Below are 20,130 nucleotides of genomic sequence, written 5' to 3'. Positions count from 1 at the left end.
GGGCTTAGTTGCTCCGTGGCATGGGGGATCTTCCCAGACCAGGGCTTGAACCCGTGTCCCCTGCATTGGCAGGTGGATTCTTAACCACTGTACCACCAGGGAAGTCCCAGAATTCTTGATGAAAGGAGGTAATAATTAGAATTAATTATTCATCTCATCTCAAGATGCAATCAGGATTAATCCTATTACTCTCTTCATCCAAAATTATTTTAATCTTCACAAGAAGCCCAAGATTCAGTCTCATCCTCAGACCCCTCCATTGTGCCTATGAGACACATTACTTTTCACGGGTAAAATCCCAATATGCTCATCACGATGGGTCTGTGAAAGTATCTTTACCTTCTTCTACCTGAGCGTGGATGCTCCCTGAGGACACTGATTCCACAGAAAATGATTCCTTTCCTTTCACACTCACATACAGTTGAGTTGGGGGAAGGGAGTTAGTGTTCTTATTCTTAGTCGCTGCTTCTGGAAGGTTGCTTCTTCCTTTTTCCATACAATGCGCAGAGACTTTGAATTTTCGTCATGTACTCCAGCCAGATTGTGCAGGGGCACAGGAGTGCCTGCACGTAACTTCCAATCTGACGGGAACGCCGGACCTCTTCTTGCTAAGCCAGAAGCCCTGGCTCAGGGACGCATCCTGTTGAGTGAGGTTCCTGTTTCTCAGGGGCTCAAGGAACCATTCACTTCCAAGTTGACCTTCTGCATGGCAATGTCTGTCCAGAGGGGGTGCTGGGGTGTTTGTTTTTTTCTAAAAACAGAAAAAGAAAAACAAAAGCATCGTATGGGCTAGTGGTTCTGGCTTGTCATGCACAGATGTCTGGGTCCCTCCCCCACTTTCCTCAAATCTTTTACGATCTGGTTTATGGCTGCTCTTTCCAAAACTACCATTATCATAATCTTGGTGATTCTTCACCTCAGATTTTTCCTTCCGTGCTTATTATTCCAACATCTGCACTGGTTCCACAATCTCCAGACATTCCCCTCTCTGACTTCTACTGCCTGTGCTTCAAGCACATTCACTCCAGTATCTAAACTCCAAAAGTGTTTGACTCTGCTGGGATTTCCAGGCCACTGACCATTCTTTACCTTATATCCTCTCTTCCTTCCTTACTCAGTTTAGATTCCGTGATCCATCATAGAAATCACTCCTTAAAGCACATCTCTGATTATCTTACCCCTGTCTCTCTTTGTCCTACTTTCTGGTTGAAACGCCAACCCTGGCTAAAATTCAACTCTCCGTTTGTTCTTCACCCGAACAATTGAATATAACTGAAGAAAAACAAACTATGAGACCGATTAGTCTCACTTTCATATGATGGCCACAAACCTTACAGAGGCCTTAGGGTTAACCGTGATCGTACTGCATTTTCTTAGTCCAAAGATTGGCCCTCTTCTAGGTGACTCTTTCCCGTTATCTCCAACCAAGCAACACCTCATCATATCTTCACATGTTCAACTTCTTTTTTCAGGAGAAAATAGGAGCAATCTGATGAAAATTCATACAAGTTCCCACCAATAAATATGAAAACCATATATCGCGTCTTTCCATGAGTTACAATGCCATGCCCAGATTTGAGTCCAACTTTTCCACTTGTGTACTAGATCTTATCCCTTCACCTACTAAAGGGCTTTACAGATACACTTACCTCCATTTATCCTATATCATCCATTTTCCCCAATACACTGGATAATTCTCACAAGAACACAAAAATGTGATACATCTTATATTAAACCTTTAATATTACGTGAGGCTGGGTGAAGGGAACATGGGATCTCTGTAATACTTTTGCAGCATCTTGGGCATCAACTGTCATTTCAAGATTAAAACTTAAAAATATAATAATCTTTTGCTTTACCCAAATCTATGTCTAGCTGCACCTTATTTATCTACTCCTTTTATAGTAAATCTCCTATAAAGGACTGTACATACTTACTGTTTCCACTGCTCCTTCAGTTCTCCTGAACACACTCCAATGACTTTAGTCTCCACTACTCTGTTGAAACTGATTATGTTAGTGTCTTCAATGGCCACCTTATTGCCAAAGTCAATCCATAATTCTCAGTCCTTATCCCATCCTGCCTTTCAGCATCGTGTGACCCAGCTGACCACCATCTAAAAACTCCGACACACTTTGGCTACCTGGACTTCAGAGATAGAGGAGCAACACTTTTTCTTTTTCTCCATCCTCTTCTCTTCGACTTATTTTCACTAAACTTTGAAGTGCCCAGGCCTCAATCCTCGGATCTCTCTCTCTCTCCCTCTCCCCCTCCCTCTCTCTCCCTTTCTCTCTCTCTCTCCTCCTCCCTCTCTCTCTCCTCCTCCCTCTCTCTCTCCCCCTCCCTCTCTCTCCCCCCTCTCTCCCTCTCTTCCCCCTCCCTCCCTCCCTCTCTCTCTCTCTCTCTCTCTAATCTCACCCATTTTCTTGACTTCCAGATTCACATCCCCAGTGTCACAGTCTCCCCTACACTGCTGACTCTCATTTTTACCACCTACTCCACACTTCCACCTGTATGTCAAATAGACACCTCAAAGTAAACCTGTTTATAGGGCTCAGGACATGCTACCCCAAATAGGGCACCTTGACATATTAAATACCCTAAGCCGCAGGAATTTTCTAAAAGGCAGAAGCAGGAAGGGCACTCTGACCTGTTCCCCCCTCTCCTCTTCTCTGAAACAGGTCATGAAACTCCCACGTGAAATATACCGTCCCTGTATCTGGAAGAGGGAACACATTCTTATCACCAGAGACAGGGAATTGCGGGCTGGAAAATCTTGCTTTCACAAGATTAGCAAACCTTGTTAAACTAACCTTCATCTTCCTAGCTACCACTTCACCATTTACTACCCCTCACCCAAATGCCTTAGTCTTGTCAATTCTTCACAAATGGATTGTTTGTTTGTCTGGAAGGTATAAAAGCTTCCTGCTGTGGTCACTTCTTCAGGTCTTCATTGTCTTGTGAAAACTCCCATATACATAAAAATTTAATACAATGTATATTCTTTTCTCCTGTCAATCTGCCTTTGTCAGTTTAATTTTTGGACCCAACTGGGGACCCTTAGAGGGTCAAGGAAAGCTTTTCCTCCCCAATAATGTCTAGAGCAGAGCTCTTGATTCATCTGCTCCCTTCCTTACACCCCCAAACTAGCTCTTTCCTCGGTGTTCTCTTCATAGGATGGAGCAGGACCACTTACCAAGTTTGTCAAGCCCCAAATCCCGAAGGAATCTTTAATTCAGATGTGCATCTCACCATCCATTCCATTCCGTTAGGAAATCCTGTGTTCTCTGTCTTCTAGATGAATCCAGAATCAGTCCACTTCTCCCAGCCTGGGTCTAAGCCCCCAGCAGCTCTCTCCTGCACGATCGCGGTGGCCTCCTAGCCAGTGCTCCGGCGGTCACCGGGAGCCCATACGGGCTTTTCTACACAGCGTTCAGAGTGATGCTTTAAACACTAAAGTCATGTCAATCATGATTTAATATCATATCAATCTTATGTTCCAAAACCTTCTAATGAAATCCCATGACACTTAGAATAAAATCCAAAACCTTTGTCATAGACTAAAAATACCTGCATAAAAGACTTTTCAGACCTAATTAGCTGCCATCCCCCTTCTTTACCTACACTGCCTCAGTACTGTTCCTTAAACACAGTGGGTACCATTTTGCCTCAGAACCTTTACATTTATTGTTTCCTCTGCATGGAATGGTCCCTCCTCCCCTCCAGCCCTGATATCTGCATCATCTGTTTCACATATCCTTTTAGATCTTTGCCCAAATATGACCTTATTTGAGGTGGTTAGACCTTTTGGAACTGCTCTCTGTAAAAGACAATACCCTCCCAATCTGAGGTCTCTCTCTTTCTCTACTTTGCTTTATTTCCTTCAGACCACTGATATTTTCTCTATTTATTTGTTTTTTATTGTCTTCATTCTCTGTTAGAAAGTAAGCTCAATGGGGAATTTTTTGCTTCTGTTCACTGTACTAAAGCTAATGCCTAGGCAGTGCTTTAGCATATAGTAGGTGCTCAAGGAGTATTTTTGGATGACTGATTCACTAATTGAATGAATGAATGAACTGTAAGGCCCAGCTCTACCAGGACACAGTTTACTCTTTACCTGCCTTTTCCCCCACACTTAACATTTAATGAACATCCAAATGCTACGCTGGGCATCAGTGATACAAAAGTAAAAAAACAGTAAAAAATTTATAAACAGACTATAGTAGAGAAAAAGAGAAAATTGACATCTATTGAAATAAATGCAACTTGTGATTCATTCTAACAGTGACACAAGGTACTTGGAAAGCCTAAGGAAAGAGATAACTAACTTAGCCTGAGGAAGGAAGGATTCTAAGAGGAACAAATATTTGGCAAAGGGCAGTTGATGAAGATGATTATAGGATGTAAAATCAGAGAAAACAGGATATAAAAAGGCATTCTACGTGCTTGTAAGGGTTGATAGGGTCTCATGATATTTACCATAGTTGGAAAAATAAAGTAAAATCAGTGCTGAAATCTAAGCAGCCAAATATAATTTGGTCTTTGGCCAATTTATATCCTTTTATTCCTTCTTCATCTTTCTGCTTGTTATTTGCAGAGACTCGTTTTCAAGAGACCTAATTTGGGAAAATTGATTTTCAGAGTCAGAAAATTTCAAGGTCATTTGGAATAAAGACCTAAGAGACCTAATATTTAGGATTCCCTTTACCTATAGGTATCTAAATACTGACTTTTTTTTAGATGTCTGTGCTTCCTTAGGGTACCTCGCTCTATGCTTTGTGTTTTTTTTTAATTTTTAATTGAAGTGTAGTTGATTTACAACATTATATTAGTTTCAGGTATACAGCATAGTGATTCAATATTTTTATAGATTATACTCCCTTAAAAGTTATTACAAAATAATGACTGTATTTCCCTGTGCTGTACAATATAGTCTTGTTGTTTATTTTGTACACAGTAGCTTGTATCTCTTAATCTCATACCCCTGTTTGCCCCTCCCCTCTTCCCTCTCCTCACTGGTATCGACTAGTTTGTTTTCTTTATATATCGTTTTGTTATATACATTTGTTTATTTTTTAGTTTCCATATATAAGTGATGAAACAATATTTGTCTTCCTCTGACTTATATCACTAAGCATAATACTCTCGGGGTCCATCAACGTTGTTGCAAAGGTCAAAATTTCTTTTTTTTTTTTTTTTAACATCTTTATTGGAGTATAATTGCTTTACAATGGTGTGCTAGTTTCTGCCGTATAACAAAGTGAATCAGCTTTACATAAACATATTTCCCCATATCCGCTCCCTCTTGCGTCTCCCTCCCACCCTCCCTATCCCACCCCTCTAGGTGGTCACAAAGCACCAAGCTGATCTCCCTGTGCAATGCAGCTGCTTCCCACTAGCTATGACTTATATTCCATTGTGTGTACACGTGTGTGTGTGTGTGTGTGTATACCACATCTTCCTTATCCATTCATCTGTTAATGGACACTTGGGTTGCTTCCGTACTTTGGCTATTGTAAACAATGCTGATATGAACATTGGGGTGCATGTATGTTTTTGAATTAGTGTTTTTGTTTTTGGATATATATCCAGGAGTGGGATTGCTGGATCATATATATGCTAAAAATAAGGTGTTCTATGAAATATAAAGCTCTCTTAAAATTTTGTTAATACTTAGCATGACACATAGTTAAAACAGTAATATTTAGTGAAGTGTGACAATATTTGGAAATATGAACCAAGGTTTTATACCTGTGTTTCCTTATATTACTTAACCTTTCTCCAATTTGAGTACTCAGGCCATTACGCTCTCAATGCCTTAGGGAAGAGATTTAATATAATACAAGTGGAGGGAAAAAGAGCCATCTCTACCTTTTTATTGCCAAAAGCAAAAGCTTCCAGGGGAGGTGTGGCCCAAACAACAGATTCAAAACACCTCTGAAGAACTCAGAGTAGGGCTCCCTGTCTAGAGACAAATTTTACTTTTCCCACATTGGGGTGGGAAGCTCGTTAGAAGGAAGCCAGGAGAGAGTAAACTGCTGGATTTGTGAGAAACTGCTCTCTCTATTTGGTGCGAATCTGACACCCACTGCAGAAATGCAGAATCCTAGGTAGTTTTGCAGAGCCAACAGGAGCAGAAACTATGCCCCTGCAGCGTGCTACAAAAGACAGAGCAAGGGCAATCATACACACGCTCAAGGGTGACCTACAAGTCAATAGGGTGTTAATTCCACAGGATTTCCACGGCTAGTGTTATCTGGGAGCAAGAAAACGATGCTCATGCACTAAGGGGAGGCACCAAAATGTCAAGGGCAAAAGCCCACCAGGCCTTGAGGTTAGGAATGAGGGACAATGCAAGTCAGCCTTCCAGCCTTACAAGGGACAATGCAAGTCCTGGATGAAGGACCAGAGGGCATGAGGATGTGACAGTGGATACATAATACAGTGGATAAGCAATTTTAAAACCAGTGACCAGATCAGACCTCCCCCACCCTCAACCTTTGATCTCCTCTTAAAGAACTAGAACCAAAATGAAAACTGAGGACAACTGAGGTTAAAAATAGAAAGTGAATTCAGTGACAGAGAAGGAAAGGAAGTTCTACTTCGTACGCCTTTGAGTTGTGGGCTAAGAATTGGACTTGCTACGTTTGTTTTCACACACACACACACACACACACACACACACACACACACACACACTGCCATGAGCAAATGTCTAAACGTTTATAAGTCGTGTCTGTTACAAATCCAAACATACAATCGTCTCTTACTTTGGGAATTGAGCACAAAGGATAGTAGGGATTTCCTCAACTTGGCTCATTCATTATCTTTTTAAATCTACATGTTCTTAGTGATATTTGAGAAACAGTCAATGTTTTTTGACAGAGAAACTCACTAGAGTGGATACAGGAATGCAAAGGGCCTCCGAATGTTTTCCTCTTAAATGAGTTTTAGGCACTTAATTTATATAAAAATGGTATGAGACCAACTGAGAAGACAGGTCTAAGTTGCCGTCACGAAAAAAAATTTTTTAAGTTCCCAGAGCTAAGATCCTACTTAAAATACAGACCATCGAAGATTGAAAGCATTTGTCAGGCTTTAGGAGAAACATATTTGAGTGTTTGAAGAGCTTTAGCGTATTATTATTACTAACAATGCAGCATTTGAATGCTGATCTCAGAGAAGCCATCCACTTGGCAAACAAATCAGCAACTCCCATTTCCAGAGCAGCTGAGATGAGTGTCAATTCCCTGACGAGGCAGATTAATTTCCCGTGAATACGTCATTAAAGCCAGCTCTGTATGCAACACGCAATGTCTCGGCAATCAAAGATCTGTGGCGTCCCGAATATGCAAAAGCAGCAGCTAAGATACAGTTTACTCCTTACTAAAGGAAAAGTGATCACCCAGGCACAAAATCCTGTGGGAAAGAAAACATGCAGGATGGGGCCACCTGAGGTTTTGAGTCACTTGCTTTTATTGTATTTCTTGGGAGTTGGCTGCTGTGTTTTGTATTTCCCTTGAGATTAGCTGGGACGGACCACTGGGGAGATTTGGAAGGTGTCCTCTAAGTATTTATGCAGAAAAGCATGGAAATGTCAAAAAAGTCAAATGGTTTTTATGTGCTTCTTGCATGTTCTCATATAGTGCCTTAATTTAAAATAGCATCTACTGCACAGTATGCAGTCAGTGTATTAACCAGCTGGAATCTATGGTCCTTGAGATTGAGAGAAAAGAGGCAGCCATGTGAAAACTGAGAAGAATAGAAGCCTAGTGTGTTGCCCATCCAACAGAGAGCTGCCTGGGGATACTTTATCAGAGGGGTCCATGGAGCTCTATGACCACAGATGAAGTCCCCCAAGAAAAGCCACACTGTGGCTTTCACTACGTTTTGTGTCTTTCATGCAGAGGATCACATTTGTTGCTGTGATTCAGTGCACTCATTGCTCTGTCATTAGAAAAAGGATTTCGGAGTAGCTCTTATACTTGAACTCTCTAATTCACTGTTATGTGATAATCTATAACCCAGTTATTGGGAAAAGGAGGGGCTCTAATTTATTGAATACCTGGTATCAGTCAGATCCCTTGCTAAATATTTGCATGTGTTAATTCCTTAAGCATCTGACGTAGATATTACCTCCTGCTTACAGATAAGGAAAATGGGGTTAAGAATGTTCCTGGTCACAGAACCAAAAAAATAACAATGCTGAGTCTCAAAGGCAGGTCTTTTGGACTCCAAAGTCCTTGTTTGTGCTACTGTGCCGCGTTCTTCCTTTTCTTTTTTTGAAATTCACGTTCTTTTATTTATTTATTTATTTATTTATGACTGTGTTGAGTCTTTGTTTCTGTGCGAGGGCTTTCTCTAGTTGCGGCAAGCAGGGGCCACTCTTCATCGCGGTGCGCAGGCCTCTCACTATTGCGGCCTCTCTTGTTGCGGAGCACAGGCTCCAGACGCGCAGGCTCAGTAATTGTGGCTCACGGGCCCAGTTGCTCCGTGGCATGTGGGATCTTCCCAGACCAGGGCTCGAACCCGTGTCCCCTGCATGGGCAGGCAGATTCTCAACCACTGCGCCACCAGGGAAGCCCTTCCTTTTCTTAAAGACAGAGTAGTAGTAAATATCATGCTAACCTTAACAGCAGAGACACCGAGTTGAGGGGAATATGTATACCTTGGGGTGCAGCGTTAGATGAGCTCTGTGGGAAATCAGACACATGCTCATTTCCCAGGAGCCCCGCTGCCAGCACCCCCTGCCTGGTGGGTTGATAATCTCTTGTCCAGATTGTTCAGAGGAGCTAATATTATCCCTTGAGCGGGCCTCACAAGATACCAGCTGAAAAAGGAACAGAAAACAAATCCACTGAACATTTAAACACAAAACTAACAGAGGAATAGGCATCAGGGGCTCTCTGTAAAAGGAAATTACACCGAACTAACCTCTGTCAGTTCTTGGAGTAGGTAAAGAAAATGCAGATAAGGGAGAACAAGGGGCCCTAGTTGGAAATGCATTTGAGGCTTTCAAAAATCTGTCTCCAGTGAGAACTGTTGGGCAATAGAATTACCATAGGTCCTGCGGCCTATTTCGCCATGCCTAGGGAGCCTTAGCAAGGATGGAAGCCAGTGGAGGAAAGAAAGAGATACTTCATATAATGGAGAAATGTGAGTGGTATGGTACCCCAAGGATTAATGCTTGGAAAAACTTTACTTTTAAAATTTTATGCATAATCGTAAGGAATAAAAACTCCACATCGCACACAACAACAGATTCTAATTTGAAATACTAAGATAATTTGGCGAATTTCTCCAAATCATGTGACTGGGCTGGAAGACAAGAGATGAATTTGAAGTAGTCAAGAATTAACTAACATATATTCAGTCATTCATGTTTTAGGTTTGAGGCCAGACACTAGAAATAAACAAAAGGTTCCAGCAACAAATTAATTCATGACCCTTGGTTTGTAAGTACAACATTGTGATCTGTGGTGCCAGCTAATTTGAATAAAGTGGATAAAAGTTTCTTTCTCTAAAGGGTATAAAGTATAGATACAAACAAAGAACTATAATACAACATGGTAAGTATAAGGACAGATACACATCTGATAAAGAATGCTTTAGCACAGGGCTTCTCTGCCGTAGTATTACTGGCATTTTAAGCTGGATAATTTTTAGTTGTTGGGGAGTGTCCTGTGCATTGTAGATGTTTAGCAGCATCTCTGGCCTCTGCACAACAGATGCCAGCGGCAGCGCCTCCCTACCAAATTTTGACAACCAAAAACGTCTCCAGACATTGCTAGATGTCACAAAGGAGGCATGTGAAATTGCTCTCCCTTGAGAACCTCCATTGCTTAGCCGTTTGTACAAGGGGCATCTAACTCAGCCCTGAGATGATTGTGGGGAGGGGAAAGAGAGGGGTCGGAGGCTGGAGGAAGGCTTTTGGAGGTGATGCCTAAGCAAAGGTGTTGAGAGCGAGTAGGTGGTAGCCCGCCAGAGGGAAGACATACCAGATCAGAAGCATTCCTGAAAGCAGAAGGTAAAGAAAACTCCGGTTCCTCAGTTTGGAAATTCAATTTGCTCTACTTTGTTGGACATTTATTGAGCGCCTACCATATGCCAGGTGCTCAGAAGACAAAAGTTCAAATGAGCTCCCAGCCCAGTTAAGCGATCCCCAGTCTCAACATCTCCCCACACTTGTGTATTGTAATGTTGTGATTGTCTGGGGGGTTTGTCTTACATAATTTGTTACTAATACTTCATTTTAAAAAATGTTCGGTAGTGGTTTACTATTACCAATAAGTTATCTCTGGAGTGAAATCATTTTCATTCCCTGGCTTTCTGATATTTGTTTTGAGTGATGGGTAAAGGGGCGGTGTTTAAGGAAGGCTATCTTACTGGGAAACATGGTTCATCCTAAATTTGCCTCATTTATGATACAGCTCAGAGATGGTTGCCCGAGTGCTTATTATTAGTTTTGGTGGACAAAAGCCTGAAATCTATTTAAATTAGGGGAAAGAGAGAGACAACTAAAACAGAGTGTGATAAAACAGAAATAGACTTGCAGACATATTATAGAAAACAAACTTATGGTTACCAAAGAGGAAAGTTGGGGGGGAGGGATAAATTAGGAGGTTGGGATTAACAGATACAAACTACTACTATATATAAAACAGATAAACAACAAGGACCTACTGTATAGCACAGGGAACTGTATTCAATGTAATAACCTATAATGCAAAAGCATCTGAAAAAGAATATATATAACTGAATCACTTTGCTGTACACCTGAAACTAATGCAACATTATAAATCAACTATACTTCAATAAAAATAATAATTAGTTAAAATACAGTACGGGCAGAAGATCTAAATACACATTTCTTCAAAGAAGACATACAGATAGCCAATAGGCACATGAAAAAATGCTCAACATTGCTAATTATTAGAGAAACGCAAATCAAAACTACAATGAGGTACCACCTCATACTGGTCAGAATGGCCATCATTAAGAAGTGTACAAACAATAAATGCTGGAGAGGGTGTGGAGAGAAGGGAACCCTCCTACACTCTTGGTGGGAATGTAAATTGGTACAGCCACTATGGAGAACAGTATAGAGATTCCTTAAAAAGCTAAAAATAGAGTTACCATGTGATCCAGCAATCCCACTCCTGGGTGTATATCCACAGAAAGCCATAATTCGAAAATATACATGCACCCCAATGTTCACTGAAGCAGTATTTACAGTAGCCAAGACGTGGAAGCAACCTAAATGTCTATCAACACAGGAATGGATAAACAAGATGTGGTACATATAGACAATGGAATACTACTCAGCCATTAAAAAGAATGAAATAATGTCATTTGCGGCAACATGGATGGACCTAGAGATTATCATACTAAGTGAAGTAAGCCAGACAGAGAAAGACAAATACCATATGATATCACTTATATGTGGAATCTAAAAGTGACACAAATAAACTTATTTACAAAACAGAAATAGACTCACCGACAGAGAAAACAAACTTATGGTTACCAAAGAGGAAAGGGAGTAGGGATAAACTGGGAATTTGGGATTAACATATACACACTAGCATATATAAAATAGGTAACCAACAAGGACCTACCATATAGCACAGGGAACTATACTCAATATTTTGTAATAACCTATAAGGGAAAAGAATCTGAAAAAGAATATATATATATATTATATATATATATATACACACTTGTATAACTCAGTATCACTTTGCTGTACACCTGAAACTAACACAACAGTATAAACCAACTATACTATAACATAAAAAGAACTTATACCCCACTAGAAAGAAAAGTGTGATAAACTCACCTACATATGTTTGACAGTTTTTATTTTGTTTTTATCTCTTCTTTTGGTTTCTTTGGTATCATCTTTCCTAGTTTTCCTTCTTCCTCTTCAACCATTTTCTATCTTAGTCTCTCTTGGCATTTTCTATGGTTCTGGTCTGTGTTCAGCACATGATTTTTTGAGAGCCCATTGTGTGAGGCTACTATTTTAGGCAGTTTTGGTGTTGCTCAGGGATGCCTGCATTTACGAATCTACATTAGTGGCTCAATAACTTGGGGGTGAGATGGAGGCTATGAAAAATGTGTCTATTTTGTTTTGGTGGTGTTGCTACCCCCCCTCACACTCACTGGGGTGATCTTGCAGCCACGCTCAAACCCATGGCAGGAGGGGAGAGCTTCTGATAAGGGGCATATGCCTTAAGCTTCCAGAATATTGGGCAAAACAACAACAACAAAAGAGGTTTAGAATCCTAATTGTTTGAAATATTCTTCTAGAACAATCATCCAAACCTCTGGCTTCAAATACCACCTACACCTTGCTCACTGACTCTCTGACTCATCCAGACCTTCCTCCCAAGCCCCAGAACCATCTCTACATGCTCTGGGATGTCCCCCAGGTACCACTGCAAACTGAGCACATCTGGAAATTCATATATTATTTATTACCCAAATCTCCTGTCTCCTCCTGCAGTTTCTACATCAGTTAAAGTCACAACCCTCCATCTAGTACCTCAGCCAGAGATCTGCTCATCTGACATTCCACCCTCCGTTGTTCCTACTTGTCACTCATCGAGAGCTGAATATTCTATCTTCTTCATATATTTTCTGTCATCATATCCTCTCTTTCTCTTTCTCATTGACTTATTTTTTAAAAATCCAGACTGCCTTTGCTCTCTTGGTCTTCTACATGGTTCTCATAGAATAGTCAGATCAAGTCGCATCCCAGCTTAAAACCTTAAAATTCCGTATTTCCCTATAGCTGTAAAATAAATTGATCCTTGCCACCCAAATTCTCTTACATTTTGTCATTCCTATCATATATCTGTCTGTCTTCAACACCAAGACCACAAACTTAGCCCAAATCACTGTCATATCTTGCCTGGGCAAATAAAGCCTCGCTTTTGTTTTCTCTGTGGTCATGCTTGTCTCATAATCTGTCCTCCACATGGTGCCCAATGTAATCATTTAAAAATATCATCCCTCTGTAAAACCCTTAATAGCTTCTCTGTGAACTAAGGACAAAATACAGTCTTTAACTTGCCCACAAGTCGCTGCATGGGCCAGCCCCTCCCAGCCACCCAATCTGACCTGCGTTCCCTCTCCTGCTCCTCAGGATACTCCAGCCACAATGCTTCCCTTCAGGTCTGCAAATGTGCCTCTGGTTCCTTCTTTCCCCAGGGTCTTCCCACACACTGTTTTCTCTGCCTAAAATACTCTTCCCTCCACGTTTTCCCCAGCTAAGTCTTACTCATCCTTTGGGTATCATCAGACCACATAACTTGTGGTTTTTCAAAAATGCTGGGCTATTTATGTCACCATTCCTTGCTTTTTTTTTTTTTTTTTTTTTTCCATTTGAAATAGTCTTTCTCCCACCCAACATCGCATTACTCTGTCCTAAAGAACTTGGTTCATTAGTTTTCTCATTTGGGAACACTTTCTGGAAACCTTAGGCTGACATAGATATCCCTCCTCCGTGATCCTGTGGATTGTGATCTAACTCTACCCCGTTTCAATTAAAGTCTCCAGAGACATTTTCCTATATTGAACTTCTCCTTAGTCGTGAACATACTAACCAGCCACATTCATTCAGTAAATACTCCGGTAAGAATGCAGTGCCGACTTTCCTGGGAATTTAGTTTTAAAAGTTGGAACTTCGCTTTTATTGCTCAAATTTAGTGACTTTTCTCCAGCGACCCATAGCACAAAAATCATAAGGACCACTTGCTTAATTGAACTTATATTTCCATCTCTTTGGAGTAAAATTATTTTGGATGAATCTGAGTTTTGCTAGATTCTTTTTTTTTCTTTTTAAGTTTTGAAGAGAGTTCTAGGAGAAGGGGAGAAATTAATTTCGTTTTGCTTATGTTTATTATTGTTTTTGTTTCAATAACTTCATATTTTGGGGGCTGTCATGCAAAAATCTTTGCTCTCCCTTGTATTTCACCACCTTTGAGTCTACCAGGAGTCCCTGCTGGTCAGTCTTCACAGGGATGCAGGGCTTGTTTCTCTTTTTGCACATGACAGAGGCCCTGGAGCTTTCTGCAGGAAGAACTCCTGGGGCCAGCATTTCTCCCGGGGATGGTGGGACTGGTTTTCCTCAGGCAGCCCCACCACGTGGTTGGCATTTTCAAAATGCTCCACCTAAACTGATTCAGTGACCCCCTCTACTATCTCCAGTATTCAGTAACAATTATTAGAATGGACTCAAACAAGAATCATACTGGTAAAACATATTCTGATTTATCCTTAGAAGTCATTACAGCTTTTGGCTCTGTCACCCTCTCTCCTTCTCTTTCTTTTCCTTCCTAACTCTTTGGCATCTAATCAATGTATGAGACTTGTATCTGTGTCCATTTTTCAACATTTGTTTTTAGTTCTCTTTAAATATGTTTTCTGTCTCAGTACTTTTGTTTTCTTTCTCAGGAATATCAATTTTATATACATTGAATCACTTCTGTATATTTTTCACGTGCTGTTATTTTCTCTGCTTCTGTTAAACTTCTTGTTCATTTCTGTTTTACTTCTTTTTAAAATCTCTCATGTCTTCCTGGCTTGGGGCAGTGTCATTTCTTCTTTGTGCTGATGCTAGCGTGGCCTTCACATGTGTGATCACTTTGTTTCCCCCCCGATCTCTTGACAGCTCATCTGCACAGATGCTTCTCCACTCAGCCTCTCTGACTCACTGGTTCATGCAAATGTGGCTTCTTTCTCTTGACACTTGCATTCATCACATGAAGCGTGATACTTTCATCAAGAATGTGGTTCCTGCTGTCAATTACCATTTGGGAATCAGTCGAACAATGTGTTTTGAAAATGCACATTCTATCACACCATGGTTTATCCTCTCTTGCAAGTGATAGTTTATTTTCTTTCTTGACAAATTGTTTATAAATTCTCCAGGATGATTGTACTGTGAGAAGGAAGCAGAGAAGGTTTTACAGACGAGGAGACATCTAAATTTGATTTTGAAAGATTAGGAGTTTTCCGGGACAATAAAGCTGGACACAGGATTGCTAAGCCAATAGAACATTGTAAACAACCCCGGCACTCGTGCTTATCGGATTTTAATGATTCCCCTTGAATCACGGGCCATCTTTGAACTGGTCACAGTGTTCTCCATGCCTGAGTCTGGTTTATGTAGCTGATGCTGTTTGGTTCCTGGGATGAGGCAGGTCTCACCCCAAATGACATGGAAAATAAATGGGAAAGAAATGACTTTATAATAAATAGTCAACTAGAAAAAATGGGAATGGATGTTAGGAAGGAAATAACGATACATATCTAATGTGATCTAACTCCTGGCTACTTACCATCCACATAAATTCTTCTTTCAATATATAGAACTTCAAAAACTTTTCCATCTAATTTTATGCAATTGTGCCATCTACAAGAGATTATGTTTTCACTCCCTCCCAAGCAGGAGAAAACCGAAGTCATATCCAGGGGCATTGAACTCCAAGTCTGGGAACTCAAGGGAACGTTCATCCACCTGCATCACAGCCAATGTAGCTCCTCAGGGTCTGGGGACCTGTGGAGATAAAGCTCAATGCCACCACTGCCAAACCACCCACCGCCTGGTAGAGGGAAGGCAGGCATATGCAAATAGAAACTCACATTTGCAGTTCACAACTCCACAGATCATTGCATATGCTGCCACAGTGAGCAAACAAAAGTTGACCAACCTTGATTCTCATATTTTTTCTTCTTATTCATTGTTCTCTGTGCCCACATTAGAGATGGGCACTGAGAAGGTGCTCGTCTGAAGACTCTGCCTCTTTGGGTGCAGATTTGGAAGTCTGAGGAGGACCTTAGCGTTTCAGTAATTAAGCATAGGTCTTTGTTTTCTAGGCTCTGTGTTTACCTGGCGGTTTTAGTCAATTTTCATTTGTTTACTCAGGTTAACCAAAGTCAGATCTTATCACATGGTTGTCCTTAAACAATGGCTTGGGATGATCCATCTCTTAAAAACCAGGCTCAGCGCTCTCTGTGCAAACCTCAGGCCCTTAGAAGAATGGCTTCCATGTTAGCCAACACCTCGGGTCAATGGAAAGCCTTCTGGGAAGAAAGATAGACTTACTTGTAACAAAACGTATTTTCTTCCATTTTGGTGTTCTTCAGCTTACGTTTTGTCTTTCCCGTTGGATTTTACTGAAAGCGTCAAGGAATTATAATCACAAACCTGACACTCTTTATGAAATTACTCAAGCGCCAGGCTCAGTGAAACACAGGGTTTGTATCTCCAGAGACAGCAGGCATCAGCTGAATCAGTTTTTCCCCTGACACGTAAAGGAACTGCCCATTTCCCAGTTTGAGACAGGAATATTCTCACTGCCCAGAACTTCATCTTGATGTAGACAAGCCTGTATTTTAGAAGCCATCATGTGTAACATTCTACTTCCAAGTACTAATTTCTGTACGAAGTTTTTTAAAGACGTAAATGACAGAAACTCAACTCAAACTGACTTGCACAAAAAAGGCTTTAAGCTGAATCCAGATGTGCAGTGAGGTTTTCTCCATCTACTGCATCCACTTTGTCCATGATGACTTTATTGTTTGGCAAGGTGTCCCCTAGTCATGGCATTAATAGTCTGGTTTGCATCACCCAGATTAGCAGCTTCAGCAAGAAAAGGTTCCCTTTCCCAGAGGTTCTAGAAGAAGTGTTCTGACATTTCCTAGGTGTATTAGTTCCCTATGACTGATATAACACATGACCACAAACTGAATAGCTTTAAGCAATAGAATTTTATTTTTCTCATAGTTTAGGAGGCTAGAAGTCCAAAGTCAAGGTACTGGCAGGGCCATGTTCCCTCTGAAGTGTCTAGGAGAGCATCCTTCCTTGCCTCTTCTGACTACTGGTGATTCCTGGTGTTCTTTTGCTCGTGGCAACATAACTCTAATCTCTGCCTCTGCCTCTGATAGCAGATGGCCTTCTTTCCTGTGTCTATGTCCAAATTTTTCTCTTCTTACAAAGATACTAGTCATTGGATGAGGGCACACCCTAATCCAGTATGACCTCATTTTAACTTGATTATATCTGTAAAGACCCTATGTCCAAATAAGGTCACATTCTGAGGTTCTGGGCACATATGAATTTTGGTGAGGACATTGTCAACCCAGTATTTGAGGTATCACCAGACTCTTTCTCTGCCTAGAGCCTTTGCACCTGCAAATAACTAAAATTCTCTAATTCTATCAGAACATATTAAATGTCACATCCTCAGAGAGGAGTATAATCTAAGGTAACCTCTTCTCATTATTCTCTATAGTGTATCTATTTGGTTTCTTTCTTTGCATTTATCACAACATGTAATTATTTGTTTGTTTACTTTCTCCTTCGGAAGAATACAGTATCTCTGAAATTGCAGAGCCCATGTCTGTTTTATTTATTCTTTTATCCTTAGCATCTGGCATTATTCTTGACACATGGTAGGACATCAATAAAAAGTGATGAAGAAATAAATCAATGGATGAATGAATGTATGGGTGGATAGAAGGGTGGATGGATAGAATAACTGATTATAAACAATAGGCATGTTCTACTTAATTATATTCATTCAATCAACATTTGCCTTTTGCAATAAATAATTATTATATTTGTATACTTATCTGTTTGTATCTGAGTTAATATCTGCAGAAAATATTGAGGGCCTTCGACAGGGGCAATGTCCAGGAGAAAAAAATGAGAACAACCTGGATTCAATACTTGCTCCCAGAAGCATATGATTTAAGATAGAAGAAACAGATTAAAAAAAAGAAAGAAAACAATAATCACCCTTAGGATTTTTATCTTAATGATGGTATTAATTCAGCATATTCAAAAACACTGCAAAGTTTTAGGTTCATATATAGTTCACATTCTTCTAAAGTTTACACTGAGTAGCAATAAACAAGGCTCTCTCAAAGGGTCTGGAACATAATAAACACTCAGTAACTATTAGTTGGATAAATTAATGAATGAATATTTTGTAAAGAGGCAGAGGAATCCAATCCTTATCTCTAAGGAACAGGCACAGTTTTTGCAGAGCTTAAACTGGCAGGAACCATTAATACATATACTGTTCATGAGGGCCTTTCCCACCAGAATGCCTGGTTAGACTGACTTGTGGCAGAGTTTGTCTTGCTGTCTGAAAATTTGCAAGAAAGAATCCAAAAGTGACAACCGACGTAGCGGGGCTCCTCTCTTTTTAATTTGGGAACATTCCATGATCCCTTTCAAAGAGGGATTGATTAGTAGATTTTTTTTTTTTTTTTTAGTTAATTAAATCCTCCATCTTGATAAGCAAGGAAAAGCTTGGTAGTAAACTGAAAAATCTATGATCTGAAAAATAGCATGTTTCATATAACCTATGGGCTAGATTGCAATGGGGCATTTTAAATATACATATTTCTTGTTCTCCACTAGATAAGGAGAGTGAAATCTGACTTTTTTGACATACTACATGACAGACACGTCCCATGACAGTTTGAGCCACGGTGTTGGCAGTTTTCTTGGCAAAAAGCCTGAGGCTGTATTACTAATTTATCAGCATTGCCATGCACATCGGAGCTGGCTTTCTGCAGTTTTCTTGCTCTCATTCTCTTGGACCCTTACATGTATTCTCCATCTTGGGAGTTAACAGCGTTTCTCCTTTTTACTGCACCTGCCTTTGGATGAATAATTTTATCCATCACTCTCCAGGAACCCTTTGAAAATCCCTTTGTTGCTCAGTCACACAGCTGTATCCTGAGCCTCGGACCACATGGGAAGCCCTTGGAAACCTGCTCTCACAAATCCTATTGTCCATCTCGGGAAGTGCCTCTCCTTGCATGTATGTTTCTTGCAAATAATGTCTTCTTGAGTTTCTGACATGTTCCCAAACAGTCAAGCTGGCGCTTGCTTTATTCTGGGGATGAAGGAGCAGGAGTGATTAGTTTCTCTGTCCCCCACCCCTCCCAATTTGCTCAAATCTGTGAGCTGCTAAGAGAGGAGGTCGGCCTACACGTGTCACAGGCACTGCCAATTAGGGTAATAGACAAGCAGGCAGGACCCCGGCGTTGAACTGTGTCATGTGTGACGCTGGTTTACACGTAATGAAAACAGGAGAGGCAGGATCTCTCTGACTCATGATGTGTTCTTTTCGAAGAGGGCATTGTGATTTTTGAGAGAGGAAGGAAGGAATTCGGACAAAACAAGGGAAGGAAGAATTTGTTATTTCCTTCCACCAGCCAAGTCTCTGGTTCCTGTTGCCAAGAATGTAACTTTAATTTATAAGACAAATACAAACCTAATTATATATCATTTAAAATTTAATTCAGAGTAACACCATATCTTTGGAGTCAAGTTCTCTATTTTGAGGTTAAAAAAAATAGGAACATGAGACAGATAAGAATTCTGACGGGTCCCCTAATGCAAATTCCATCACCTGTATGTGTGCTTAATACAAATATGGGTGTTAAATAAAATTTCATTTCATGAATTATATCTATTTTTAAAGTAAGTCTGCTGAATATATATACCATGCTACAATAAGGAATATGTTCTGATTTTCAGCAAAATACATAATAGGAAGAAGGAAAGTAGAAGAAACAAGGTAAATATAGACTGGAATTATTATATGACAATGTTGTTGTCAGGATAGAGCTTAAAACCTAGGACCATGTTTCACTGTGTCATCTGCAAATAAGTCACAAACCATTACATTAAAAACACATGAGAAACCTGAAATCATGCCAAAGAGATTCTTTCCTGTTTTGTTCATCCCAAAGTAAAACATCCCCACCAAAGCTCACCATTGAGAAAATGTCTGTAAGGAATATATTTCAGTGGAACTGGCCCTTATTTTCTTAATGCAATAGTTTGCGTGTCACCACGAAGGCGTTCTGGCATGAACACTTCTAAGTTCCGAACAATTAGCTTCAAGAACAAAAGAGTGAATGTGTGCACAAGCTACCAGCTAGTCAGTCTCAGTTGACAGTTCATACAAACGCAGCCACCTGAAGCAAATCAACTTGTTTTTGAGAATGAGCTTTAGGGCTAATGCTCTACTGACTTCCATTGTTAGTGAACATAGGTGTTGGCTTTTCATCTTTCCATACACATGTGAATAAAATCACAGA

At 40.4% G+C, this 20,130-nt stretch overlaps 2 long non-coding RNA genes across 4 annotated transcripts; one reads left to right on the top strand and one right to left on the bottom strand.

Annotated features, from left to right (window-relative positions):
* Positions 1-613: 613 nt before the first annotated feature.
* Positions 614-14,655, bottom strand: LOC309630586. Of its 3 annotated transcripts, XR_014245775.1 has the most exons (4): positions 11,837-14,655; positions 3,197-3,453; positions 1,331-1,489; positions 662-751 (listed from the first exon to the last, which is right to left on the bottom strand). It is a non-coding gene; the product is annotated as an uncharacterized lncRNA (long non-coding RNA). The 3 variants fall into 3 exon arrangements; XR_014245774.1 differs by lacking the exon at positions 1,331-1,489 and having other exon boundaries at positions 614-751; XR_014245776.1 differs by lacking the exon at positions 662-751 and having other exon boundaries at positions 1,331-1,462.
* A 5-nt stretch (positions 14,656-14,660) lies between these two features.
* On the top strand, positions 14,661-19,421 carry LOC309630630. The gene is made up of 2 exons (XR_014245850.1): positions 14,661-17,083; positions 17,383-19,421. It is a non-coding gene; the product is annotated as an uncharacterized lncRNA (long non-coding RNA).
* Positions 19,422-20,130: the final 709 nt, after the last annotated feature.

The sequence above is a fragment of the Balaenoptera borealis genome (genome assembly GCF_965194805.1).
Source record: "Balaenoptera borealis genome assembly, chromosome: 1".
In the NCBI taxonomy this organism is placed as follows: domain Eukaryota; kingdom Metazoa; phylum Chordata; class Mammalia; order Artiodactyla; family Balaenopteridae; genus Balaenoptera; species Balaenoptera borealis.
This window is presented reverse-complemented; position numbering and strand designations above follow the sequence as displayed.